We start from the raw sequence: 25,855 nt of genomic DNA, 5'->3' as shown, positions 1-25,855 counted from the left end.
GCGGCACCCCAAACTTATAGCACTATATGCATCGGCTCCGAATCATGATTTGGGTCAATAGTTGGGTTTGCCCGGCTCCTATGTTTTGGTGCCTTACGTTCCGCTATATCGGCTAAGGTAGCACTAGGAGAACCACTGCGATTGTGCCCCGGTTTAGCTGGGTTAAGCACCTCAGTGGAGAAAGCTAAAACTGACTGTCATGATAAGGCGAGAGACCGGTCGCTGTTCGAGAGGTTTTTCGAGTCCCTAAAGACTTATGCCGCTTTGAGCGAGGAGCCGGCTTTGTCCGGCCAAGGCGTGGATAGCGCCCCGAACTCGGTCTTCCGAACTAGGGGCTTCGCCGAAATTTAAAATTGTAAAGTTCTATGGCTAAGTGAGAGTGTTCAAGCATTATAGTCCGATTGCCTGGTTCGTTGTGCTGAGCGCCTCCCTCGAAGGACCCAACTATGGGAAAAAGAGCGCTCAGGTTTATCCCGAACACCCCAGCACTAGTGGCATGGGGGCAGAAGCCGACGACTGGCCATCTCTCAATTTTTGATAAACGGCCGCACAGAAAATAATATTTTAAATTCAATAAGCATTGCTTGGCGCATATGAACAAGTTTTTAGGGCACAGGATAAAACATGAGCGAGTTCATTGAAAAATTACATCTTTTGTACATTCATCCGCCACAAGGCGGGCACCCGCAAAAACATCCTTGTAGTAGTTCTCGGGCTTGCGATGCTCCTTCCCCGGCGGCGGCCCATCCTTCACAAGCTTCTCACCGTCCAGCTTACCCCAGTGCACCTTTGCACGGGCAAGGGCCCTCCGGGCACCTTCGATGCAGACAGAGCGCTTGATGGCGTCGAGCCTTGGACAGGCCTCCACCAGCCGCTGCACCAGCCCGAAATAGCTCCCAGGCAGGGCCTCTCCGGGCCACAGCCGAACTAGGAAGCCCTTCATGGCTTGTTCGGCCGCCTTGTGGAGCTCGACCAGCTGTTTAAGCTGGTCGCTCAAGGGCACAGGGTGTCCGGCCTCAGAATACTGAGACCAGAACACACTCTCCGTCGAGCTGCCCTCTTCAGCTCGATAGAATGCGGCGGCGTCGGATACGCTGCGGGGAAGATCTGCCTAGCATATTAAGATTTTAAGAAAATTACCATGCTACTTAAGACTCTCAAAATAATATAAGTGAAGCATGAGAGTTCATCTATTTCTACAAAATAAAACCACCGCCGTGCTCTAAAAGATATAAGTGTAGTACTAGAGCAAATGACAAACTACTCTGAAAGATATAAGTGAAGATCAATGAGTAGTCGAATAATTATGCAACCAAGTGAAGACTCTCCCATTTAATAATTTCAGATCTTGATACTTTATTCAAACAGCAAGCAAAGCTAAATAAAATAAAATGACGCTCCAAGCAAAACACATATCATGTGGTGAGTAAAAATATAGCTCCAAGTAAAGTTACCGATGAATGAAGACGAAAGAGGGGATGCCTTCCAGGGCATCCCCAAGCTTAGGCTCTTGGTTGTCCTTGAATATTACCTTGGGGTGCCTTGGGCATCCCCAAGCTTAGGCTCTTTCCACTCCTTATTCCATAGTCCATCGAATCTTTACCCAAAACTTGAAAACTTCACAACACAAAACTTAACAGAAAACTCGTGAGCTCCGTTAGCGAAAGAAAACAAAACACCACTTCATGGTACTGTAATGAACTCATTCTTTATTTATATTGTTGTTAAACCTACTGTATTCCAACTTCTCTATGATTTATAAACTATTTTACTAGCCATAGAGTCATCAAAATAAGCAAACAACACAATGAAAACAGAATCTGTCAAAAACAGAACAGTCTGAAGTAATCTGTATCAAACGTAAACTTCTGGAACTCCAAAAATTCTACCAAAATTAGACGACCTGGACAATTTGTTTATTGATCAGCAGCAATTGGAATAACTATTTTATCACGTTCTGGTGATTTTTAAAAATTCGGGCACTGAGCGCAAAGATTCTGGAAATTACAGCAAGATCAAATAACTATCTTCCAAGAAGATCTAATTGGTTTAACTTGGCACAAACACTAATTAAAACATAAAACCACATCTAAAAAGAGGCTAGATGGATTATTTATTCCTAAACAGAACCAAAAAGAAAGAAACTAAAATAAAATTGGGTTGCCTCCCAACAAGTGCTATCGTTTAACGCCCCTAGCTAGGCATTATGATTTCAATGATGCTCACATAAAAGATAAGAATTGAAACATAAAGAGAGCATCATGAAGAATATGACTAGCACGTTTAAGCCTAACCCACTTCCTATGAATAGGGATTTTTTGAGCAAACAACTTATGGGAACAATAATCAACTTGCATAGGAAGGTAAAACAAGCATAACTTCAAAACTTTAAGCACATAGAGAGGAAACTTGATATTATTGCAATTCCTACAAGCATATGTTCCTCCCTCATAATAATTTTCAGTAGCATCATGAATGAATTCAACAATATAACCAGCACCTAAAACATTCTTTTCATGATCTACTTGCATAGAAAATTTACTACTCTCCACATAAGCAATTTTCTTCTCATGAATAGTAGTGGGAGAAAACTCAACAAAATAACTATCATATGATTGAAAATTAAGATCAAGATGACAAGTTTCATGGTTATCATTATTCTTTATAGCATACGTGTCATCACAATAATCATCATAGATAGGAGGCATGCTTTCATCATAATAATTTTTCTCATCAAAGCTTGGGGGACAAAATATATCATCTTCCTCAAACATAGCTTCCCCAAGCTTGTGGCTTTGAATATCATTAGCATCATGGATATTCAAGGAATTCATACTAACAACATTGCAATCATGCTCATCATTCAAAGATTTAGTACCAAACAATTTATAGATTTCTTCTTCTAGCACTTTGGCACAATTTTCCTTTCCATCATACTCACGAAAGATATTAAAAAGGTGAAGCGTATGAGACAAACTCAATTCCATTTTTTGGTAGTTTTCTTTTATAAACTAGACTAGTGCTAAAACAAGAAACAAAAAGATTCGATTGCAAGATCTAAAGATATACCTTCACTTACCTAGCCTCCCCGGCAACGGCGCCAGAAAAGAGCTTGATGTCTACTACACAACCTTCTTCTTGTAGACGTTGTTGGGCCTGCAAGTGCACAGGTTTGTAGGACAGTAGCAAATTTCCCTCAAGTGGATGACCTAAGGTTTATCAATCCGCGAGAGGCGTAGGAGGAAGATGGTCTCTCTCAAACAACCCTGCAACCAAATAACAAAAAGTCTCTTGTGTCCCCAACACACCCAATACAATGGCAAATTGTATAGGTGCACTAGTTCGGCGAAGAGATGGTGATACAAGTGCAATATGGATGGTAGATATGGGTTTTTGTAAACTGAAAATATAAAATAGCAAGGTAGCGAGCGGTAAAAGTGAGCATAAACGGTATTGCAATGGTAGGAAACAAGGCCTAGGGTTCATACTTTCACTACTGTAAGTTCTCTCAACAATAATAACATAGATAGATCATATAACAATCCCTCAACATGCAACAAAGAGTCACTCCAAAGCCACTAATAGCGGAGAACAAACATAGAGATTATGGTCGGGTACGAAACCACCACAAAGCTATTCTTTCAGATCAATCTATAAAAGAGTTCGTACTAGAATAACACCTTAAGATACAAATCAACCAAAACCCTAATGTCACCTAGATACTCCATTGTCACCTCAAGTATCCATGGGCATGATTATACGATATGCATCACACAATCTCAGATTTATCCAACCAACATAAAAGTACTTCAAAGAATGCCCCAAAGTTTCTACCGGAGAATCAAGAACGTGTGCCAACCCCTATGCATAGGTTCCCAATGTCACGAAACCCGCAAGTTGATCACCAAGACATACGTCAAGTGTTCATAAAAGACTCAATCTGATAAGATAACTTCAAAGGGGAAACTCAATTCATCACAAGAAAGTAGAGGGGGAGAAACATCATAAGATCCAACTACAATAGCAAAGCTTGGGATACATCAAGATCGTGCCATAGAGGGAACACGAGAGAGAACACGAGAGAGAGAGAGATCAAACACATAGCTACTGGTGCATACCCTCAGCCCCGAGGGTGAACTACTCCCTCCTCGTCATGGATAGCGCCGGGATGATGAAGATGGCCACCGGTGATGGATCCCCCCTCCGGCAGGGTACCGGAAAGGGGTCCCGATTGGTTTTTGGTGGTTCTGGAGGCTTGCGGCGGCGGAACTCCCGATCTATCTTCTGTTCTGGAAGTTTTAGGGTACGGCGGTATATATGGGTGAAAGGAGAACGTCGGTGGAGCTACGGGGGCCCCACGAGGCAGGGGGCGCGCCCAGGGGGAGGGCGCGCCCCCCACCCTCGTGAGAACCTCCCGTATCTTCTGACGTGGGGTCCAAGTCCATCAGGTGGGTTTCCTTCCAAAAATAACTTCTCTAGTTGATTTCGTTCCGTTTTGACTCCGTCTGGTATTCCTTTTCCTCGAAATACTGAAATAGGCATAAAAAAGCAAATCTGGGCTGGGCCTCCGGTTAATAGGTTAGTCCCAAAAATAATATAAAAGTGGAAAATAAAGCCCAATATTGCCTAAAACAGTAGATAATATAGCATGGAGCAATCAAAAATTATAGATACGTTGGAGACGTATCAGCCACCGACTGCAGGTCGGGCCGACTCCTGATTTTCTGACTTGCTTCTTTTTCGTCTTGACAAACTTCTTCCCTGGCCACACGCAAGCTGCCACTCAAGCCATCGAGGCTGATCGTGAGGCGCGGAGGGTAAATGGTGAGGAGATTGCCGCCAACGCCCCCCGGACCGTTGATGAGCAGCTTTTGAGCATCAAGGCTCGTCTGCGGCCGGCCCACCGGATGCTGCGCCGGCTTCAACGTGTCGGCGCCCAGGCGATTGCTGCCTTGTGGCCAGACATGTCAATTCTGCGCACTCCCAGACGGACTGCCGACTGGCTGGAGGTCGCAGCTGGCCGTCTTGAGGCTTGGAAGGGCTCCTCGGCATGGGCTGGAGCACGCCAGGCCTTGGAATTCGTCAAGGCATGGTATCCGGACCTGGACCTGGACCAGCTGGCCATGCTCCGGGCAGAGGCCCAGCCGGAGCTGGCAGCCGCGGAAGACGCCCTTGTCAAGCGCGCCGTGGCGATCGCCGAGTATGCCGATACCAGCGTCTTCATTCCTGAGCGGGCTGACGACGGCGAGGAGGCACCGCCGGAGTGGTTTTGGATGAACCCGGACTATGACGAGGATTCAGCGGAGGTGATCGGCTCCAGCGCTGAGGAGGGAGGCGAGGCGGAGGTCGGAGACGAGACGGAGGCGCCAGAAGACGGAGCGGGGGACCAGCCTCAGCTCGACCGCGCCTCCAGCAACGAGCCGCGCCCGACCGAGCTGGCTGCCGCTGGAGATGATCAAGCCGAGACCGCCCAGCCAGCCGCCCCAGCGCCCGACACCGCCGTCTCCTCTGACCCTCCAAACCCGTCTGCTGCTTCCTAGGCTGCTGCCTTGTCTTTATTTATCTGCTTTAGTGGTCTTTCGAAGAACTTGTTAATTCGCACAATTCCACCCGCAGGGTGTATTTTGAACTTCTGTTCAAAGATTCGGCCAAGGGCCTATGTTATGTAGATATTTATCCGAGTTCTATCATTTCTTGCTCATTGCTCTCTTGGCTTTTTCCTTTGCCGCCTTCCCTTAGTTGCCGTCTTTGCCAGTCGGACAGCCGCTTTGCGGACTGCCGCTGGATCAAATGCTTGGCTACTTTTGGGAAGGCAAGTACTTAGCCATTTTTTAGAGTCTTTTTAGCAAGTTGAATAGAAGGCGGCAAGCCGACTACTCAAGAGTCGGTTTTGCGAAGGAAGGCTGGAAGCCGGCTTAAACTATGTTTATGCTTTGAATCCTTGGCCATTTTTCGTGTGGGCGCCCATTCTTCCTTACTCCTGCCCACCAAACAGTCGCTCTGCGAGCTGTGGCTTCTGACAGGAGACGGCTTAGGCACCACGCACTACTTGTCCGACTGCAGGAAGCATTTCATAGCACAAGACGGCGAGTCCCCGGGCCGACTAGTCAAGTCCGGTGCCAAGCAGCATAACAAAGAGTAGCATACTCGAAGGCATAATTCTTATCATACAGATAACAAAAAAGGGCAGTCCCCGAGCTCGTCTCGGGGGGCCTGAAGTCTTGGTACTTTTGATACAAAAGGGTAGCGTGGTACATACTGCATCAACTGTGAAATCTTCGGAGAAGATTTGCATTCCATGTCCGTCCGTCTCTTTGCCGGAGTCATCCCTCTTGCGTGCTCGGGGCTTCTGAGCGTCGATCGGGTAGTAGGAGTCGTTGCCCAGCACTTTGCTGATGATGAAGGGGCCTTCCCAAGGCGCCGACAACTTGTGCTGGCCGGCTGTTCGCTGGATCAATCGGAGCACAAGGTCGCCCTCTTGGAAAGATCTCGGCCTGACCTTCCTATTGTAGTATTGGCGTAGGCTCTGCTGGTAGATGCTGGACTGGCTGAGTGCCAACAGCCGGCCCTCCTCCAGCAAATCGACGCCATCTTGTCGAGCTTCTTCTGCTTCCTCCTCGGTGTACATCGTGACTCGCGGGGAGTCGAACTCTATATCCGTTGGGATGACGGCTTCAGCACCATAGATGAGGAAGAAGGGCGTGAAGCCGGTCGACTGTTTGGAGTCGTGCGCGGACTCCAGAGGATGGCTGGCAACTCGTCAAGCCAACAACCGGCCGAATGCTCCAGTGGTTCGACCAGCCGAGGCCTGGTGCCAGACAGGATGAGGCCATTTGCCTGCTCCACCTGGCTGTTTGACTTCGGATGGGCAACGGACGCTAAGTCCAGTCAGATGCCCTGCGTCACGCAGAAACGGGCCAAGGCGCCTTTGGCAAAGTTGGTGCCGTTGTCGGTGATGATGCTGTGTGGTATGCCGTACCGAATCGTGATGTCGGAGATGAAAGTCACAGCAGTCGGACCATTCAACTTCTTGATGGGCTTTACTTCTATCCACTTGGTGAACTTGTCCAACGCGACAAGTAGGTGAGTTAGGCCGCCTCGCACCGTCTTGAATGGTCCCACCATGTCCAGGCCCCAAACTGCAAAGGGCCAGGCGATGGGGATAGTCTTGAGCGCTGAAGCCGGCTGATGCGGCTTGGAGCGGAACTTCTGGCACCCCTTGCACTTTTGGACCAATTCCTTGGCCTCTTCTAGGGCAGTCGGCCAGAAGAAACCGTGTCGAAAAGATTTGGCGACAAGTGCTCTTGAGGCCGCATGGTGGCCGCACTCGCCTTGATGGATGTCTCTGAGAATTGCCTGGCCTTGCTCTGGCTCGATGCAACACTGGTACACACCAGTGACGCTGCGCCTGACCAGCTCTCTGCTGACTATGGTGTAGGTTGCCGCTCGGCGTTGTACTTGCCGAGCCAAGATTTCATTAGTTGGCAGCTCTTTGCTTACTAGGAACTTGAGGATGGGCTATGCCCATGAGGGTGCTGCTATTTCTTCGACTGCCAGAACTGCGACTTGGACGAGGGCGGCTGGGCTGGGAGGCGGCGGGCTGGAGTCCGCGGCCGCTTGCTGGATCGATGAAGTCCCTGGGCCGACTGATGCAGTCCCCGGGCCGAGTTCTGGAGTCTTTGGTCTGGTCGCCGCAGTCCCCGGGCCGAGTTCTGAAGTCCCCGGGCCGGCTTCGACTGCGGCATTCTTGGATCCATCTACAGGAGTTTTTGTGCCGTCTGCTGGGGTTCTTGAGTCGGATCCGACTTCTTCAGGGGGAGCCGGCACAAAGATGGAGTCTGACTCTGGTGAAGGCTTGATAGAAGGCTTGAGGAGGCGCTGAAGGGCTACGCCGGATGGTATTGCTTGGCGGGTGGAGCCAATTCGTGCCAGGGTATCTGCTTGGTCGTTGTCGTTCCTTGGCACGTGGAGGAACTCGCACCCCTCAAAATATCCACTGAGTTGCTGCACGAGGAAGCGGTAGCTTGCCATGTTTGCATCCTTGGCGTCCCAGTCGCCAGATGACTGCTGGACCACCAAGTCGGAGTCGCCATAACACAGGATCCGGCGAATGCCAAGTTCTTTGGCAAGCCGGAGCCCGTGAATGAGCGCCTCGTATTCGGCGACGTTGTTGGAGGCGGCGAAATGGATCTGCAGTGCATACTTGAGCTTGTCGCCTTTAGGAGAGGTGAGGACGACGCCGGCTCCTAAGCCGGTGCGCATCTTGGAGCCATCAAAATGCATCCGCCAATGGGTGGAGTCGGGCACTGGCGGCAGGTACTGGGTCTCAGCCCAGTCGACGAGGAAGTCGGCCAGTGCTTGCGACTTAATGGCGGTGCAGGGCTGATAGTAGATCGTGTAGGGGGCCAACTCTATGGTCCATTTGGCCACTCGGCCAGACGCATCTCGGCTTCCGATGATCTCGGCTAGTGGGGATGTGTAGACCACAGTGATTGTATGCTCTTGAAAGTAAGGCTTCAGCTTCTTGGCGGCAAAGTGCACGCCGTAGCACATCTTCTGGTAGTGGGGGTAGTTCTTCTTGGAGGTCGACAGCACTTCGCTTAGGTAATATACCGGTCTCTGGACAGGTAGTGCCTTGCCTTCCTCCTTGCGTTCAACTACTATGACTGTGCTGATTACCCGGCTGGTGGCGGCAATGTACAGGAGCATGGGCTCTTTGGGAGTCAGAGCCGCCAACACAGGGGGAGTAACCAACATCTTCTTCAGCTAGAGAAAAGCCTCGTCCGCCTTGTGGTTCCACTCGAAAAAAGTGGTCTTCTTCATGAGTTGGTACAAGGGGAGAGCTTTCTCGCCCAGCCGACTGATGAATCGACTGATGGACGCCAAGCAGCCAGTGAACTTTTGCACATCTAGCAGTCGGCTGGGTACCTCCATCCTCTCGATGGCCTTGATCTCAATAGGGTTGCACTCTATGCCGCGTTCGGAGACCAGGAAGCCGAGAAGCTGGCCGGCTTGTACTCCGAAGATGCACTTCTCAGGGTTGAGCTTGATCTGGAATCGGCGCAGGTTCTCAAAGGTCTCCTTGAGGTCTTCCAAATAGTGTTCCACGTTTTTCCGTCTTCACCACCACATCATCCACATAGACGTGGGCGTTCCTGCCAAGTTGCTTGAGGAGGCACTTCTGCATGCAACACTGAAAGGTGGCGCCGGCATTCCTCAAGCCGAACGTCATGGTCAGGTAGCAGAAGGCTCCAAACGGCGTGATGAAGGCGGTCTTCAGTCTGTCTGCCGGGTTTAGCTTGATCTGGTGATATCCGGAATATGCATCTAAGAAGCTCAACAGCTCGCATCCGGCCGTGGAGTCTATCACCTGATCAATTCTCAGCAGAGCAAACGGGTCCTTGGGGCAAGCTTTGTTGAGGCTTGTGTAGTCAATACACATCCGCCACTGCTTGTTCTTCTTCAGCACCAAGACCGGGTTTGCTAGCCATTCTAGAAAAAATACTTCCATAATAAAACCGGTGGCAAGGAGCCGGGCTATCTCTTCTCAACAACTCTTCTTTTCTCTTCTGACAGGCGGCGCAAGGGCTGCCTGACGGGCTTCACATCAGATCGGACATGTAACTTGTGCTCGGTGAATTCCGTCGGTACACCTGGCATGTCTTTGGGGGACCATGCGAAGATGTCCCGATTCTCACGGAGGAAATCAATGAGCTCGCCTTCCTATTTGCTGTCAAGGTTTGCACCTATGACAGCGTACCTCTCTGGGTGCTCTGGGTCCAAGGGTATCTTCTTCATCTCTTTGGCCGGCTTGAACAAGCCCTCAGCTTCCGACTCCTTGGGGGTGGGCAACATCTCTGGCTGCTTGCCGGCCATTGCCACAACCCGATCAAGAAGCCGCTTCTCAGCTGCAATTACCAGGGACTCGGCCAGCCGACTGCTCTCAGCCGCGCAAGCGGACGACTTTCTGTAGTCGCCAGCTATGGTCAGAATTCCCTTGGAACTCGGCATCTTCATCTTGAGGTAGGCATAGTGGGGGACCGCCATGAACTTGGCCAAGGCAGGTCGGCAAAGCAGCGCATGGTACGGGCTTTCAAGGTCCACCACTTCAAACCAAACTGGCTCTCGACGGAAATGATCTTTGTCTCCGAAGAGAACATCTATCAGGATCTTGCCGATTGGCGAGCGGGAAAGGCCGGGGACAATGCCATGGAATACAGTCTGGCTGCTCTGAAGCTATCTTTGCTTGATTCCTAACTTCTCCATGGTATCCTTGTACAGGATGTTGATGCTGCTGCCTCCGTCTATCAACACTCGCGAGAAGCGAGCGGCCCGCCTATCTGTGGCAAAGGTGGCTCCCAAAACCAGAGCGTAGGAGCCCGGATTCGGCATCACCTCTGGGTGATCAGCTCCGCTCCAACTGATAGGCTTTTCGGACCAGTGCATGAACTCTGGAGTCTCTGACGCTACCGCATTCACCTCTTGCTGCTGCTGCAGCCTGCTGCGTCTATCATCAGCCACACTGGTGAACACCACGTAGGCTCCGTGCTCTTCTGGGTACTCGTCTTATACTGCACCGACTGGCCTGACAGTCGGCTGCTGGGGGTGGAGGCGGAGGCGGCTGCCCAGCAGGCGGGGGAGGCAGGAGGCCGTCTCCCTTGGTGATCCTGGTGAGCCAGTGGCACTTCCGGGTGGTGTGGTTTGACGGCTTCGCGCCGCTGTGGAACTTGCAGGGACCATCTAGAGTCTGATCGTAAGAGAAAGCCGGCAACCAGTTGGACTTGTCGTCTTTCGGTCACTTGGACGGAGGGTGCCCTTCTGGCTGCTGGTCTTCGACTGTCGCCACCTACCGGCTACTAGAAGCCGGCTGGGGGGGCCTTGCTCTTGTGATCGCTCTGCGGTTGTCGCCGACTGGCGTCTCCAGCCGGAGTCCTGGGAGCCTGAGGGACCACTTTGCCAGTCGTACTGACTTGAATCTCTGTCTTCATGGCAGAGTTGGCTGTGGCATACTTGTCCGCTATGATCAGAAGCTCGTCCAGGGTTTCTGGCTCATCGCAGAGGAGCTTGTGCTTGAGGAGGGTGCCTTCTCTGAACCCGGCGGTGAAGTACTCGATGGCCTGCACCTCGTGCACACCCTCGCAGGAGTTCCAAAGCTCGGCCCAACGTGTGAGGTAGTCGCGAGTCGACTCATTGGGGCCCTGCACGCACAAGGAGAGCTGGCGAGGCTTGGGAGGTCACTTGTACGTGCTTGTGAAGTTGCGGACGAAGGCTTCGGTGAAGTCGACCCAGCTATTGATGCTGTGGGGCTTCAGGCTGTTCAACCATGTTCGGGCCGTGCCCTGGAGCATGAGTGGAACGTACTTCACGGCAACGCGCTTGTTGCCGCTTGCTATGTCGACGGCCGTGGCATAGTCAACCAGCCAATCTTCTGGCTTCACGGAGCCGGTGTACTTGGGAGTATCTCTGGGGAGAGTGAACCCTTTGGGAAAGGGCTCATCTCGAATGCGGGGACCGAAACACGGCGGACCCAACTCGTCTTCTTCTTCCAGCGCCAGGGATCGGTGGAGTCGATCAATCCGGTGGCGGGCGTCATTCTCTCCGACTCCCTCTCGGCGGCTGAGGCGGTCGCCGAGAGTCGGATGCTCAACGGGCGGCGGGGAGACTCGCCTTTCTCTGCTAGGTGGAGGAGGCGGATAGTTGTCCCGCCGCTCCACTGCTCTTGGGCGGCCGTCTTGGTCGCGCTCGATGGTGATGTGAGTCTGACTGCGACTGGCAGCCGGATCCTTATCTTTCCTTCCGCGGACGCTGCCAGTGGGCGTCCGAGACGTCGCGCCTTGATCTCGGCGGGGTGGCAGGTCGTCGTTCTGTCGTTGCGGCGCCTCTGTGCGGTAGCCGGCCACGTTCTGTGTGGCAGCCGCGTCGAGGAGTCGCTGGACTCGCTCTGTCATCAAGCGGCGCTCCTCACCCTCGAAGTTGTCCAGCTCGTCCGCCGCCGCCTGGGCGACTCAGATGTTCTCCGCGGGCGTGGTATACACAGGGCGATTGGCCCCGAACATGTTGGCGATCTCCACGCCGCGCTACCGGACCGCGCCTAGGAGGCTAGGCCCCGTTGGGGCTGGCGAGCCGCCCACAGCGCGATCCATCTCACGCTGGTAGGCTTCTGACAAGCGTCTCATGCTTGCCAGCTCCTTCGCGCCTTCGACGAGCTGAAGGCGGCGTGCCTCCAGCGTCTCGGTGTCAGCGTCCTCTGGAATGGGCGCATCCAGGTCTTGCAGTGCCGCGTCGAGCGGGTCATGAGCTCCGCCGTCGGGTTGCTCGCCATGACCGATGACGAGCACTTCTGTGACGGTGCTTACGCCGCTCTCCGCGCGAGGGAGTGGCTCGTCGTAGACCACCACGTTGGTGGGGAATGCGTCGAGCGACGCCGCGTCAGAATCGACCAACATCGGGTCGGTGGAGCCTACGGACTCCAGGTCCACGGCAGGCTCGCCGGCGACGTGGAGTTGATCGAGGAGACCCGCGAGAAGGCTCTCGGGGCCGCCGGTGCCTGCGTCGGATGCAGGCTCGTCGGAGAGGCGAACCTCGCCGACAAGTTCGGCGAGGCAGCTGGCTGCGCAGGCGATCTCAGCGCCGTGCAGCGCGTCGGCGCAAACTCCATCTGGCGTGCCGGGCTGGCTGCGCTCACCAGGGAGGAAAAGGATTCCTGTCCAGAGCAGGTCTCCGGACGACGGTGCACCAGGCCCCAAGGTGGGCGCCAAATGTCGGGGGTTGGATGCGACATATGCCAAAGGATGGCTTATCATGGTGGGGGCGAGTAGAACATCGCCAGTGCCTAGAAGCGGGATGAGGCGTAGACATGCACGCCGGCAAATCTTACCCAGCTTCAGGGCTCTCCGAGGAGATAACACCCCTACTGCTGCTCTGCGGGGTCTCCGCATGATCACTATGGCAAAGTGTATACAAGGTTGCTCCTCGAGCTGTTTTCTGGAGGTAGGAGAAGGCAAGGCTTGCTCTCTCCCTCCTATGTTCTCTGGTCTAGTGCTAAAAGAATCGAACCCTTTGCATGGGTGCCCCGGGGGGTTTATATAGGCCTACCCCCCGGGGGTACAATGGTAATCCGGCTGGGCGCGGGTCCCAGCTGTCTGTCTCTCAGGCCGCCGTCTTCTCCGCCGACTACTGGGGCCCGCCGACTGGTGGGCCCTGCTGACTGGTCTGGTACAGAGCCGACAGGCCTTGTCCGCCGCAGGCGAGTCTCGCCGTCTGCGGATTACTGTATCCACGCTTCTAATGACGCTGGCTTGGTCATGGGGTCATGGCAACAGTGCCACCGCCTGACGAGCGATCACTGTTGTCATTCCCCATCTTGTCTGGTTAATGGCGTGCGGGGCCCGTGGGAGGAGCCGGCCGACTCTCGGAGGCCGACTCCCACGGGGTCCATCTTGAGGCGCTCTTGCCGTCTTCTGTACCCCCGCTGACCAGCAGGGCCCGCCATCTCTAGGTTGTACAGGCAGGCCGATGTGGGCACAGGGTTCCGCCCACTGGGGCTGATGTCAGGGCTGGCATGGCAACAGTGCCGCGCCGGACGGAGATCTCCATTGGTACGGCGCACTGTGGCCATGCCTGCCCTTGGTAAGGGGCGGGCGTGGCCCGTACTGAGACCACGCCCCGTCCCGTCCCTCCTTACGAGGGCATGAGGTGGTTGGAGTCGCGGGCCGACTCCCCATGGCCGGCTTCTCTGGAAGCCGCCAGTTAGGAGTCAGCTCATCTTGTAGTCGTCCCTGGGACTCGGCCGCGAGTGGGTAGTCGGCAGCGCTGCTGCCGACTCCCAGAGGCGGCCCTCCGTCTTGGGGTTCTTGAGGGGTGAAGCCTGCCCCGATGTCTTGAAAGGTTCTGGGCCTCGGGTTAGCCTACCCGTGGCCCATTACTCCGACAATGAGAGGGACGAGATCATGAGGCCGAAGAATTTCTTTTGTTCGTCCTTAGCAAATCGACTGCAACTGTGCTTCTCTCCATCAATATGACGATAAGCTACAGAATCTTATGGTTAAAAGATGACCTTTCAGAGCTCTGGTGACTTTCGGCTCTTTCTTCCCTCACGGCAGCTTCAGAGTCAACTTTCAACGTCATATTGACAGTGTTACAACCATGCCTCTGCCCCAAGTGGCCTCACACTATGATCCTGCTCACCAACCTCGCCATCAAATAGGTCGCACCCACAATCAGCCACCAGATTGACTGGCTGTATTTTCTACTAGCAAGAGTGCAATTGAGAAAGATTTGTGTTGGACTTGGCTTTCTTTCCAGTAGAAGAGTTGGTTTGGATACGTTGGGATTTGAAGGCCCTATTTGCAAACGAGCCGAGCCAAGATAGGATAAAATTCTCCAAACCTATTCCTTTTGTGTTGATTATTTATTTTTGAATTTGAAATTTGATGTTTGATTTAAGTCGGTTCGTTGCGTCCCCAGTTTCCAAGTCGGTTCGTTTCATATATAATCCAAGAGCGGTGGGATTTGCCTGATCCGAAGCCCAAACCCCCGCAATCTCGCCTAATTCCCATCGCTCTCCCCCGCGAAACCCTAGCCCGCGCCGCGGCCATGGACGGGATCGACGCGGAGCTCGCGCGTGCGCAGGACGAGCGCCGGAGGCTGGAGGAGGCCCTGGCGGCCGGCGTGCCCATGGCCGTCTCCTCCGTCACCTTCGACAAGGATCTCTACGGCGGGGGCGGCAGCGAAGGCTACGACACCTCCATCCCGGCCTCCGAGGACGACGACGACGCGCCCGAGCCCGCCGCCAACCCCGCCGCGCGCCGCCTCGCCTCCTACACGGGCCACGCCGTCGCCGTGGCCGTCGACATCCCCCGGCAGGCCGACGGCGGCGGCGACGACGACGAGGCCCCCGCTAGCAAGTCCCGGCGCATCATCGACCGCGAGGACGACTACCGCCGGCGCCGCCTCGACCGCGGCCTCTCGCCCGACCGCCACGACGCGTTCGCCGCGGGCGAGGCCACCCCGGCCCCCTCCGTCCGTACCTATGGCGACGCCATGCGCGAGGCCAGCGCACTGCAAGAGAAGGAGCGCACGCTGCGGGAGATCGCTAGGAAGAAGAAGGGGGAGGAGGAGGAGAGAGCCAAGGAGAAGAAGGCCGCGCCTCCGCCACCGTCAGCCGCATCAACAAAACGGCGCAATAGGTGGGATCAGTTGCAGGAGGGCGATTCTGCAGCTGCTGCCGGGGCCAAGAAGAAGGCCAAGATAGCCTCAGATTGGGATGCCCCTGATGCAACTCCTGGAATTGGGCGCTGGGATTCCACCCCGGGGCGTGTGGGGGACGCGACGCCCTCTGTGAGGAGGAACAGGTGGGATGAGACGCCGACTCCAGGGAGGATGGCTGATGCCGATGCAACTCCGGCAGCTGGTGGCATTACCCTAGGAGCAGGAGCCACCCCTTCTGGGGCATGGGATGCTACTCCTAAGCTGCCTGATGGGCTTGCCACGCCAACGCCCAAGAAGCAGAGGTCAAGGTGGGATGAGACTCTGGCTAGTATGGGGAATGCAACACCCAATGGCACGGCAGCGACACCATTTGGAGCAGAGAACCTTGCCACGCTGACACCTGGCCACCTTGCTGCTGTCCCGATGACTCCGGAGTATTACCATCTCCTGCGGATGGAGCGGGACATCGAGGAGCGAAACAGGCCTCTCACTGACGAGGAGCTTGACGCCATGTTCCCGGCGCAGGGATACAAGATTCTTGAACCTCCAGCTTCGTACCAGCCCATACGCACACCTGCAAGGAAGCTGCTTGCTACACCAACACCTGTGAGCACACCATTGTATGCTATTCCCGAGGAGAATCGTGGGCAGCAATTTGATGTGCCCAAGGACTTGGGTCCTGGGTTGCCACTCATGAAGCCAGAGGATATACACTTCTTTGGGAAGTTGCTGAATGAGGATGACGAGGAGCAGCTGACGCCAGAGGAGCAGAAGGAGAGAAAAATCATGAAACTCCTGCTCAAGGTGAAGAACGGCACGCCCCCGCAGCGAAAGACGTCACTTCGGCAGCTCACGGATAAAGCACGTGAATTTGGTGCTGGCCCACTGTTCAATGGAATCCTACCATTGCTCATGCAGCCAACGCTTGAGGACCAGGAGCGGCATCTCCTGGTGAAGGTTATTGACAGGGTGATGTATAAGCTGGATCACTACCGGAATCGCCCCCTATGCCGACGGCAAGGGCCGTCGGCATAGGCCTGAGTCCCGTCGGGGTAGACCTATGCCGACGGCCCCCGTCGGCATAGGGCCGTCGGCAACATATGCGTCGGCACAGCCAGGGAGGCCGTCGGCTTAGAAAAGCCGTCGGCATATATGATACGCCGACGGGGGCCGTACATCTATGCCGACGGCCCCGGCCGTCGGCAACTATCACGCCTAACGGCGGCCGCCGTCAAGTCTGCCCAATGACTGATAGCCACGTGGCACCCCTATGCCGACGGCCTAGCCGTCGGCTTAGTCAAAACCTATGCCGACGGCTAGACCATCGGCATAGGGGTGCCACGTGGCGACCAGCAGCTGCTCTAGGACCAGGTCTATGCCGACGGCCGGGCCGTCGGCATAATTTGAAACTAAGCCGACGGCCTGGCCGTCGGCATAGTCCTTCATACAGAGCTCCCAGTAGCTGACACGTGGGCGCCTATGCCGACGGCCTAGCCGTCGGCACAGTTTTAAACTAAGCCGACGGCTATGCCGTCGGCATAGGCGCCCATGTGTCAGCTACTGGGAGCTCACGCTAGCCCTATGCCGATGGCCTAGCCGTCGGCATAGTTTGCTTTTGCTTTTTTTTTCTTTTTTCTGTTTGTTTTCAGATCAATTCAATTCAAATTGCAGCACATATCAGTAGATATATATGATGAGATAGACATATAAAACACAACGGGATATCATCCGGCACCATCACAACAATATATGCATAAGCATCATCACACACAAGTCTCTAAATGAACATCATCACAACCAACATAAGCATACAGAGAAGCACGCAAGTCATCTAAATGATCATCACCACACACAAGTCATCTCAAGCATCATCACCACACAAGGATCATCGAGCACCGCGGAGGTCGTCACCGCCAAGACGGCCGTCGTCAGTGCTAGCAGCAGCGCTACCGCCAAGACCGCCTCCGCCTCCGCCTCCGTGGATCGGAGTGGTCGGCTCCGTGTCTCTGGAGTGCTGCGAAGACCGCCGCCAACGGTAGATCCACGTGTTCCCTGGATGTTGAAAAGACATATGCACGGGATATATGACTGTGTTGAAAGGCATGACATGCTTTGGGTGAATAGATTGGGGATGAACTAACCGGCGTGGGGCCAGCGTTCTGTGCCACAAACTCCTCAAAGCTCATCAGCACTGGTTGTGCTGGAGGGCATTGTGCTGGAGGGAACTGAGGACACCTGCCAGCCGCCATATCCTGAAAAGCCTGCTGCATCTGGCTATCCCTCTGCACTTGGTGTTCATAAAGCCTCTGATGCCACGCCATGGTCTCCTGGCGTGTGTACTCCATGTAGGCCTACGGTATGACATGATGGAACTCATAAAACTACTAAATGCGGAAAATGAAGTGAGAAATGAAGATAAGAGGGAAAATACTTACAGATTGTTGCTCCTGAAAGAGGTACTGTGTACTGGTCACTGGCTGGCTCGTGCGCTGGCTCAGGCTCGGGTCGATCCGATGAAGCTGTGTGTAGGAGATACCAGGAGTGATCACAGCATCGAGAACCGCCTCCCGACCGTGCTCCTTGGGCCCCATGCTCACCACCGCCCTGTCTTCCAGAGGCGCCGCAATGGGGTCAGGTGTGTCAGGATGTAACTTTAGATACGCTTCGGAGTAGGCCTTCTTCCTCCCCGCGGTCTTCTTGCCGTAGTACTTGGGCTCGCCAGGCTTGGAGTCCTTCTGCGTATGGGCGATCTCCCACGCCTGCATGTGTGAGAGCGGCCGCTTCAGTTTCTCCTCCTGCACCACCAAACAGAGGTTAGTCATACATAATAAAGTGATGGTAAATAGAAGAAGAAGAATGTTTAATGGGGTTAGTCATACATTAACTGCCTTGTGGAGATAGTGGTTTCGGTTTCCCTGAGCATGTACTCCCTCCGTCCCTCGGTTAGCCTTATTTTTGGTTCTCGTAGCCGCCCAGGCTCTAGCCTCATCACACCATAGATCCACCAATGCTGCCCAGGACTCGTCTTTTCCATAACACCAATTTGGACACACCTACATAATAAAAGCATAATGGCATGTAGGTGTGTCCAAATTGGTGTTATGGAAGCATAAAGCATAAAGCATAATGTACCACAAGGTAATGAAACCATAATGAAAGCATAATGAAAAATCTTTTATACTTACCGCCAAGAACTCGGGCCTCTCCAAGGTAATGCCCATCCTCCGCGCTTCTTCCTTGGTCATCTTCACACCAAGATAGTCGTGGTAGTATGTGGAGATGGCCACATAGCGCACCTCGTACTGCATCTGGCGGGCCTTCTTCTTGTATTGGCGCAGCACGATCTGGTCCGCTCTAGCCCTGTGCTCCGGAAGAACTCGATAGAATTTCTACAATCATGCATGAAACAAGAATGGGAGAAGCCATGAGTTAAATCATTCATGAAACTAGAATGGACTTGTGCTTCTGAAGAGAACTCACCCAGAAAGTAGTGATCACGGCCTTGGCATGGGTCTCATGGTCTGCGTGGCGGGCCGCTTCCCAGTGGTCCCAGCTCGTGGCCAAAACCCGACGGTCCGGTTGCCTGACTGGATCAGGACAGTACAACCCCGGCCAATATAACTTCAGCAAGACGGTGATGAGGCCGTTGGGAATACGGACCCCTTTAGAATATATCCAGTTGCTGCAAAAGAATGAAGTATTAGCATGTGACAAGAAAAATAAATAACAACCGGAATAAGCATGTGACAGGCAACATAATGAACCACTTACTCTTTTCTCGTGGGCTCAATGAGCCACTTCTGCTCCTCAGTAGCAGGAACCTGCTTTGGTAGCTTTGCGTTGCCACGCAGCCACCCCTTCGTGTCAACCCCCTTCCCGTCACCACCATCATCCCCGCCACCACCCTCCTCCTCGCCTGCCTCCCCCTCCCCAACCTCCTCCTCCTCGCCTGCCTCCTCCTCCACCTCCTCCTCCTCCTCGCCTGCCTCACTAGAGGAGGACCTCGAAGACAACACCCCTAAGTCGGTGAGGGTGCGCTCTTTCTAGCCGCGACCCCCTGTAGTGGCTCTCCCCCCAGCACCTCGTCCTCTAGAGGCTCTCCCCCCGCCCCCTCCTCCTCTAGGGGCACCTCTCCCTCGACCTCCCTGTGAGGAGTCATCGTCAAGTAGCCGAGGGGGAGGATTACGTGCTCGACCACTCCGACTAGGCAGGCCGACGACCTTGCGTAGGAAACCCACGCCGTCGGCCTTCCCCTTGCCCATGTTCCATGAACCTGCATTGAAAAGAGAAAAAGCAATTAGTAAATTAATGAAATGAAGGAAAAGGCATGATAATAAACACATTAATAAAAATGCATAAAAAGGCATATTCCTAAACTATAGAAAAAATACTTGAAACGTACATCTGCTAGAACCCATATGAATCATCACTGTTGTAACCTCTTTCTCAGACCGTCTCATCATCACTATCAATCATATCATCTTCGTTGTCCGACGGAGGTGGAGGCTCTTCCTCGTCGTCAGCGTTTTCGTTTAACTTTTCTAGCATAAGTATGTCATTTTCATTGACAATGGTCTCACCATCATTCCGTGCATCGTCGACGTTTGGGTCCACATCATCATCACCCAATGGTCTAGCGTCATCGTTTCTAACCACATCATCATCATCATCATCAGGTTGCTCTTGATAGAACACTCCCTCGTATGTCATGGGGTTAATGTTGTAGTAATCATCTTCATTCGGGTCTGGTAGCTTACCATGTGGCGACACCTTGAACACAACTTCCCAACCCTTTAGATACACTTTCTGGCATGGGTAAGGCAGATAATATACTTGTGTAGCTTGGGTAGCCGCAATGAAGAGATCGGCTCCGGCATAGACGGTTGATGGTTTAACTTCGACCAAACCAATGGAAGGCGTATGTTTTACCCCCTCCTGCGGATCGAACCATCGGCATTTGAACACAGGCAGACTTAGGGTCTCACGCCCCTGGCGGAATTTAACCTCGTATATATTTTGTTCCCTTCCGTAGTAGTCTACTGAATTTTGACCGGGGGTGTACACTCCAGTATTTATAGTTTTGGGATCGGGGCGGCTGTTTTGGTGCTCCTCTGTATGGAAGCGATACCCATTCACATCATACTTTTTACATGTCATGACGGCAGGGTCAAAACCCATGGAAACCCATCTCAATTCATCATCCATAGATATGTTCGGATCTTTTCCCTACAAGTATAATGGAAATTGTTGCGTGCATTAGTTCGGTTAACTAATAAATGTTGAAGTAGGTATTTAATAGGGGATTGTGGAAAATTACTTTCTCCATGAACCAAGCAACAAAATTTTTACGTCCAGGGTTTCCATGACGGAGAAGAGTAAGTGCCTCCGCCTCAGTAGGAGGATTCACTCCCGTCCATTCCTCTTGAACGAAATCACTAAAAAAAGATAAGCGGTGTTAGACCGGGACTAAGTGAACATGAAACATGATGATGTGGAAGACATAAAGGAATGGTGTAGTGGTATTACCTCATCCACACTTCCTCAACTTCCTTGATGTTGTGCAAGATATAGAACATGAGGTCCTCCCACCCTTGTCGTGGCATGTTATAAGATTTCGAGGCCCCAGCCCTCCCACCTTGCGCGTTGAATAGATCGAGCCTGGGTTGATACTTGGGCTCTTCTATATTGTATCGAGGCACCTTGTTATGCAGATGGGGAACATGGTCTGGATAGTATGATGTCCTGAGGTCTGACACCTCCTCTAGGATAACTGCCTCAGCTATGGAAGCTTCAATCTTAGCTTTGTTTCCACATTTCCGTCGGAGATGCTTGTTCTGCCTCTCAGGGCCGTACTGCCAGCGATTTTGCACAGGGCCCCCCAACAATACCTCGTTCGTGAGGTGCAGAATGAGATGTGTCATCGGAGTAAAGAAGCCTGGTGGAAAGATCTTCTCTATCTTGACTATCAACTCCGGTGCCTTCTTATGCAATTTTTCAATCACCTCTTTACTTACTTCTTTAGCACAGAGCATGCGGAAGAAATGGCTAAGCTCGGCAAGCACTCGCCAGACATGCTCGGGGACATAGCCTCGAACCATCACCAGCATTATCCGCTCAATCCATACATGGTAGTCATGACTCTTCAGGCCGGTCACTTTACCCGTTGAAAGATTGACTCCCTTACTTATATTCGATGCATAACCATCGGTGAACTTCAAAATTTGTTTTAGCCAGATAAGTACTTATTTTTTTTTCTGGCGGTTTAAGGACAAAGTCAGCATCTGGCTTGAACCAGTTTTTACGACCGCCTGTGGGAGGCTTCATGTTCAGGCGTGGTCTATCACAAATTCTTTGTTGATCGGCTCTAGCTTTTACGTTATCCTTCGTCTAATCAGGAATGTTGAGGATCGTGTGGAAAAATGACTCTGCCACATTCTTTTCGGTGTGCATCACATCAATATTGTAAGGAAGTTTGAGGTCCTTGAAATAGGGAAGCTGCGAGAAGGGGGTAATGTGCGTCCAGTTGTGCGTCTCACCATATCCCTCGAAGCCTTTGGCTTTGGCTTTGCCTTTGCCTTTGACTTTAGGCTTGAGAGCTTTTAGCTGAGCAAGAACATCTGCCCCCGAAAATGTTGGAATCTCGGTTACTTCATGAACAACCCGGCCTTTCATGAAGTTCTTCTTGTCTTCCCTGTCTGGATGGTCTGGAGGGAGGAACTGTCGATGCAGGTCAAAGGCTACATACTTGCCACCCTTACTCAGCCAAATCATCCGCAGAATAGAGCATAGCCGGGAAAGTCATGCATGCAATAGTGCAACCAAACTTTCATCAAGAAATTTCTCTGCAAATCCCGGTCGTATGTCAACCTCGGAAAGTACCAAGAATGGTGCAAAGCATCCACAAGTGGCTGCATAAACACACCCAATTGCTTCCCCGGGTAGTCAGGCCCCGGAATGATGAGTGACAAGAACATGGTCTTCCGTTGCATTAGGGCACCGGGAGGAAGATTGAGCGGAATTACAAACACAGGCCAGCAGCTGTATGGATTGGACGACATACCATATGGATTCAACCCATCACCTGATATGGCTATTCTAACATTCCCAGCCTCGGCTGCTTCCTCGGGGTATTCTTCATCGAATGACTTCCATGCTTCCCCTCCCGATGGATGTATGATTTTTTTTGGATTGTACCTTATACCTTCCTTGTGCCACTTCATCATTTTGGCAGACTCCTTCGTGATGAAAAGGTGCTGCAGTCTTTTTATAAAATCAAGATATCGAAGAACCTTAACGGGGATGGTTAGCTGCTTTTTCTCACCATCCTCACCGACCACCTCAATGTATCGAGACGAACCGCACTTCCTACAGTACTTGTCATCCGCATACTCGTGCCTAAACAAAAGGCAATTCTTCGGGCAAACATCTATTTTCTCATAATCCATAGAGAGTGCCTTCATGATTTTCTTTGTATCGTACATGCTTTTCGGCAGTTCATGACCCTCAGGGAGGCTGTTAGCCCATACTCCCAGGAATGCTTCGAAGCATTTCTGGCTACAGCCGTACTCAGCCTTGACTGCAATCAGTTGCAAGATGGCATCCAGCTGAGATATTTTCGCACCCGCATAAAGAGGTTTCTTCGACGAGGCCAAGACCTCCAAGAAGGCCTTTGCGGTTGCCTCCGGCTCCTCCGGTTCATTCTCTGAAGGTGTCGCATTTGCCGTTTCTGCAACAATGACATCATCTAGCATGTCCCTGACCCCGTCGTCCTCATATCCATCGATGCGTTGTCGCATCACCTCCTCTCTACCACGGTCCTGCTCGGCTATGTTTATCGGCGGCATGTCAAAGTTTGGCATATATCCGTGCGTGCGAAGATGCTCACTCATGTCCGTCTGATTTCTACGTTGACGTCTGGCACATCTCGCACAGGGGCATGGTGGGATAATTCTCATTGGACGACGGAATATCTCCTTCAAATACACATCGGTTTTCGCGATCCACTCTGATGTTACTCGATTCCGACGGATAAAACCACTGTACATCCACTGATTATCTGCCATCCTCTGCTTTTTTGCAACCCACACAACATAATTAAGGATTCACTTAAATTAATCACATCAAATTTTCAGTTTCTACCGCGTTTAATCCACCTACATCTCTAATAGGTAAAGATGGGTCCTAATCCCACCCGAGAATGTGTAGATTGAGTACGTTGTCCACGCTCTACCCCGTTCCGAGACAAAATTTCAGCAGCACCTCCCCGCTGTTCTCCAGATACACGTCTCGGCAAAATGCCGAGAGAATGTGCATCCGGAGAACAACAGGGAGGCGCCGCCGAAATCCTGTCTCGGAACGGGGTAGAGCATGAACAACGTACCCAATCTACACATCCTCGGGCTGTCCGTGGAAAGCGCTGGACAATCCGAAAGAGCTGCGGTGATAAATATGCAATTGAATGCATATTTATCGATGCAACCCTTTCGGACGGGAGACCTAGGTTACGCGACTTGATGTGAAAATTTAATCTAGTGACATGGAAAAAAAGTGGACGGGGTCATGGAATTGCTGCTCACCCTCCGATGTAGAGGATGTAGTCGATCAAAGGAGGGACGATCCTGGACCAACACCTCCAACGTCGACGGTCACTCCACAAAGATGGGAACACCACAAATCCTGTTAATTCCATCAAGTGAAAAAAATTAGGTCTTCACCTCACATTAACCATTTGGCACAACATTATGAATCGACATGAAACAAAATGTCAAATTGCAAAAAAAATCTTTATTAAGTATTTTAGAAACCAAGTGCCTCGATTTGCTTCTTATATATGAATCAACATGACCATAACACTAACTTGACCAATATCCATCCATCTATCATAAATTTGCCCAACATCTAATTCATCTATATTCACAAACTTAGTAAAAACTATCTAGTATGTATGTAAATACCTAATAAAACTACACAAAACTATCTAGTATATATCTAAATATCCATCCATCTATCTATTCATCTAGCATCCATCTATATATTCATCTAGCATCCATCCATCTATCTAGCATCTATCTATTCATCCAGCCACCATGAACACAAGCAACGAGAACAACGGGTGCTCACTAGGGCTGGGAGCGGGCACGGCGGCGTCTGGCGATGGAGGGAGGAGCTCACTGGGGCTGGGAGCGGGCACGGCGGCGTCTGACGATGAAGGGAGGAGCTCACTGGGGCGGGAGTGCTCATCGAAGCAGGGCCGGCCGAAGCCGCGCCCAGGAGTGCTCGTTAGGGCGGCCTGCGGGCTCCGGGAGGCCGAGCCAGGGCGGGGAGCCCTGCGGCCGGTGGCGGCGCGAGAAGGGGTCGGCGCGGGCCGGGTGGACGGCGGCGTTGTGGGGTCGGGGTGGGGTTGGGAGGCCGGGGCGGGGTCGGGTGGACGGCGGCGCAGCGAGGAGGGGCGGAGAGGGTCGGGGCGAGGGACGGGGAGGGGCACGGGCGGCGGCAGGCGGCGGGGAGCGGCGCGGGTGGAGCGGCGGCGCAGCGTGGGGGCGGCGGGGAGCAGCGCAGCGTCGGGGGCGCGATGGGGAATGAGTGGAGGGGGTTCGCCCCGCGGGTGGATAAGGCAGACTATGCCGACGGCTAAGCCGTCGGCATACGTGAGGAGGCCACGTGTCACCTATGCCGAGGCATACTTTTTTTTTTATATATATTTTTATTACCCACGTCACTGATCCGCGTAACGCCTACCGTATGGCCTAAGCTATGCCGACGGCTTTGCCGTCGGCATAGTTTTATTTTCCTTTTTTATTTTATATAAATTTTTTAATGTTTTCTTATAGTTATATATTTATTCTTTATATTTTATATAGATTTTTAAATTTTTTTATAGTTATAATTTTCCTTTTTTATGTATTATTATTTCATATAGATTTTTAATTTTTTTTTAACCGCTCAGCCCTCTCCTCTCCCGGAACCACACAGAGGGGAGGGGAGGGGAGGCGCCGTCCGTGACGGGGGCCACACCCCGGAGACGCGTGCCGCCTCTTCGGACATGCCACAACACCACCCCACATGTATGAGGGCCCGGTACGACGCTCCGGTGCCATTGCTACCCCCCAGGTCCCCCGTCCCGCCTAACCCTGTAGCGTTTGACCACGGGATCTAGCCCTTTGACTTTGCACGGATGGGCTTTGACCAGCGGACCTTCCCACCCGGTTTTGTTAGGTCAGCCCATAGGAACACTTTGGAGCAACATCCGGGCCAGACCCACAACAAGATCCCCTCCGTGTAGACCCGACGCGTCCGTTTCCCCCCCTCCAGGTGCCGGCGGCGGCGCCGTCCGTGAGGGGGGCCACGCCCCAGAGACGCGTGCCGCCTCTTCGGACATTTCACCACACCACCCCGCATGTATGAGGGCCCGGTGCGATGCTCCAGTGGCATTGCTACCCCCCCCCCAGGCCCCCCTCCCGCCTAACCCTGTAGCGTTTTACCACGGGATCTAGCCCTTTGACTTTGCACGGATGGGCTTTGACCAGTGGAGACCGGGGAGCAACATCTGGGCCAAACCCACAGCTAAATCCACTCCGTGTAGACCCGATGCGGTAGTTTCCCCCCTCCAGGTGCCGGCGGCGGCGCCGACCGTGAGGGGGCCACG

The 25,855-nt window shown here is 52.7% G+C and overlaps 1 pseudogene; it reads left to right on the top strand.

Moving 5' to 3' along the window:
• The first annotated feature begins 14,595 nt into the window (after window positions 1-14,595).
• LOC147967610 (uncharacterized) lies at window positions 14,596-16,245 on the top strand (annotated as a pseudogene).
• Window positions 16,246-25,855: the final 9,610 nt, after the last annotated feature.

The sequence above is a fragment of the Triticum urartu genome, chromosome 5A (assembly GCF_056163025.1).
Source record: "Triticum urartu cultivar PI428250 chromosome 5A, HENAU_Tu73, whole genome shotgun sequence".
Lineage (NCBI taxonomy): Eukaryota > Viridiplantae > Streptophyta > Magnoliopsida > Poales > Poaceae > Triticum > Triticum urartu.
This window is presented reverse-complemented; position numbering and strand designations above follow the sequence as displayed.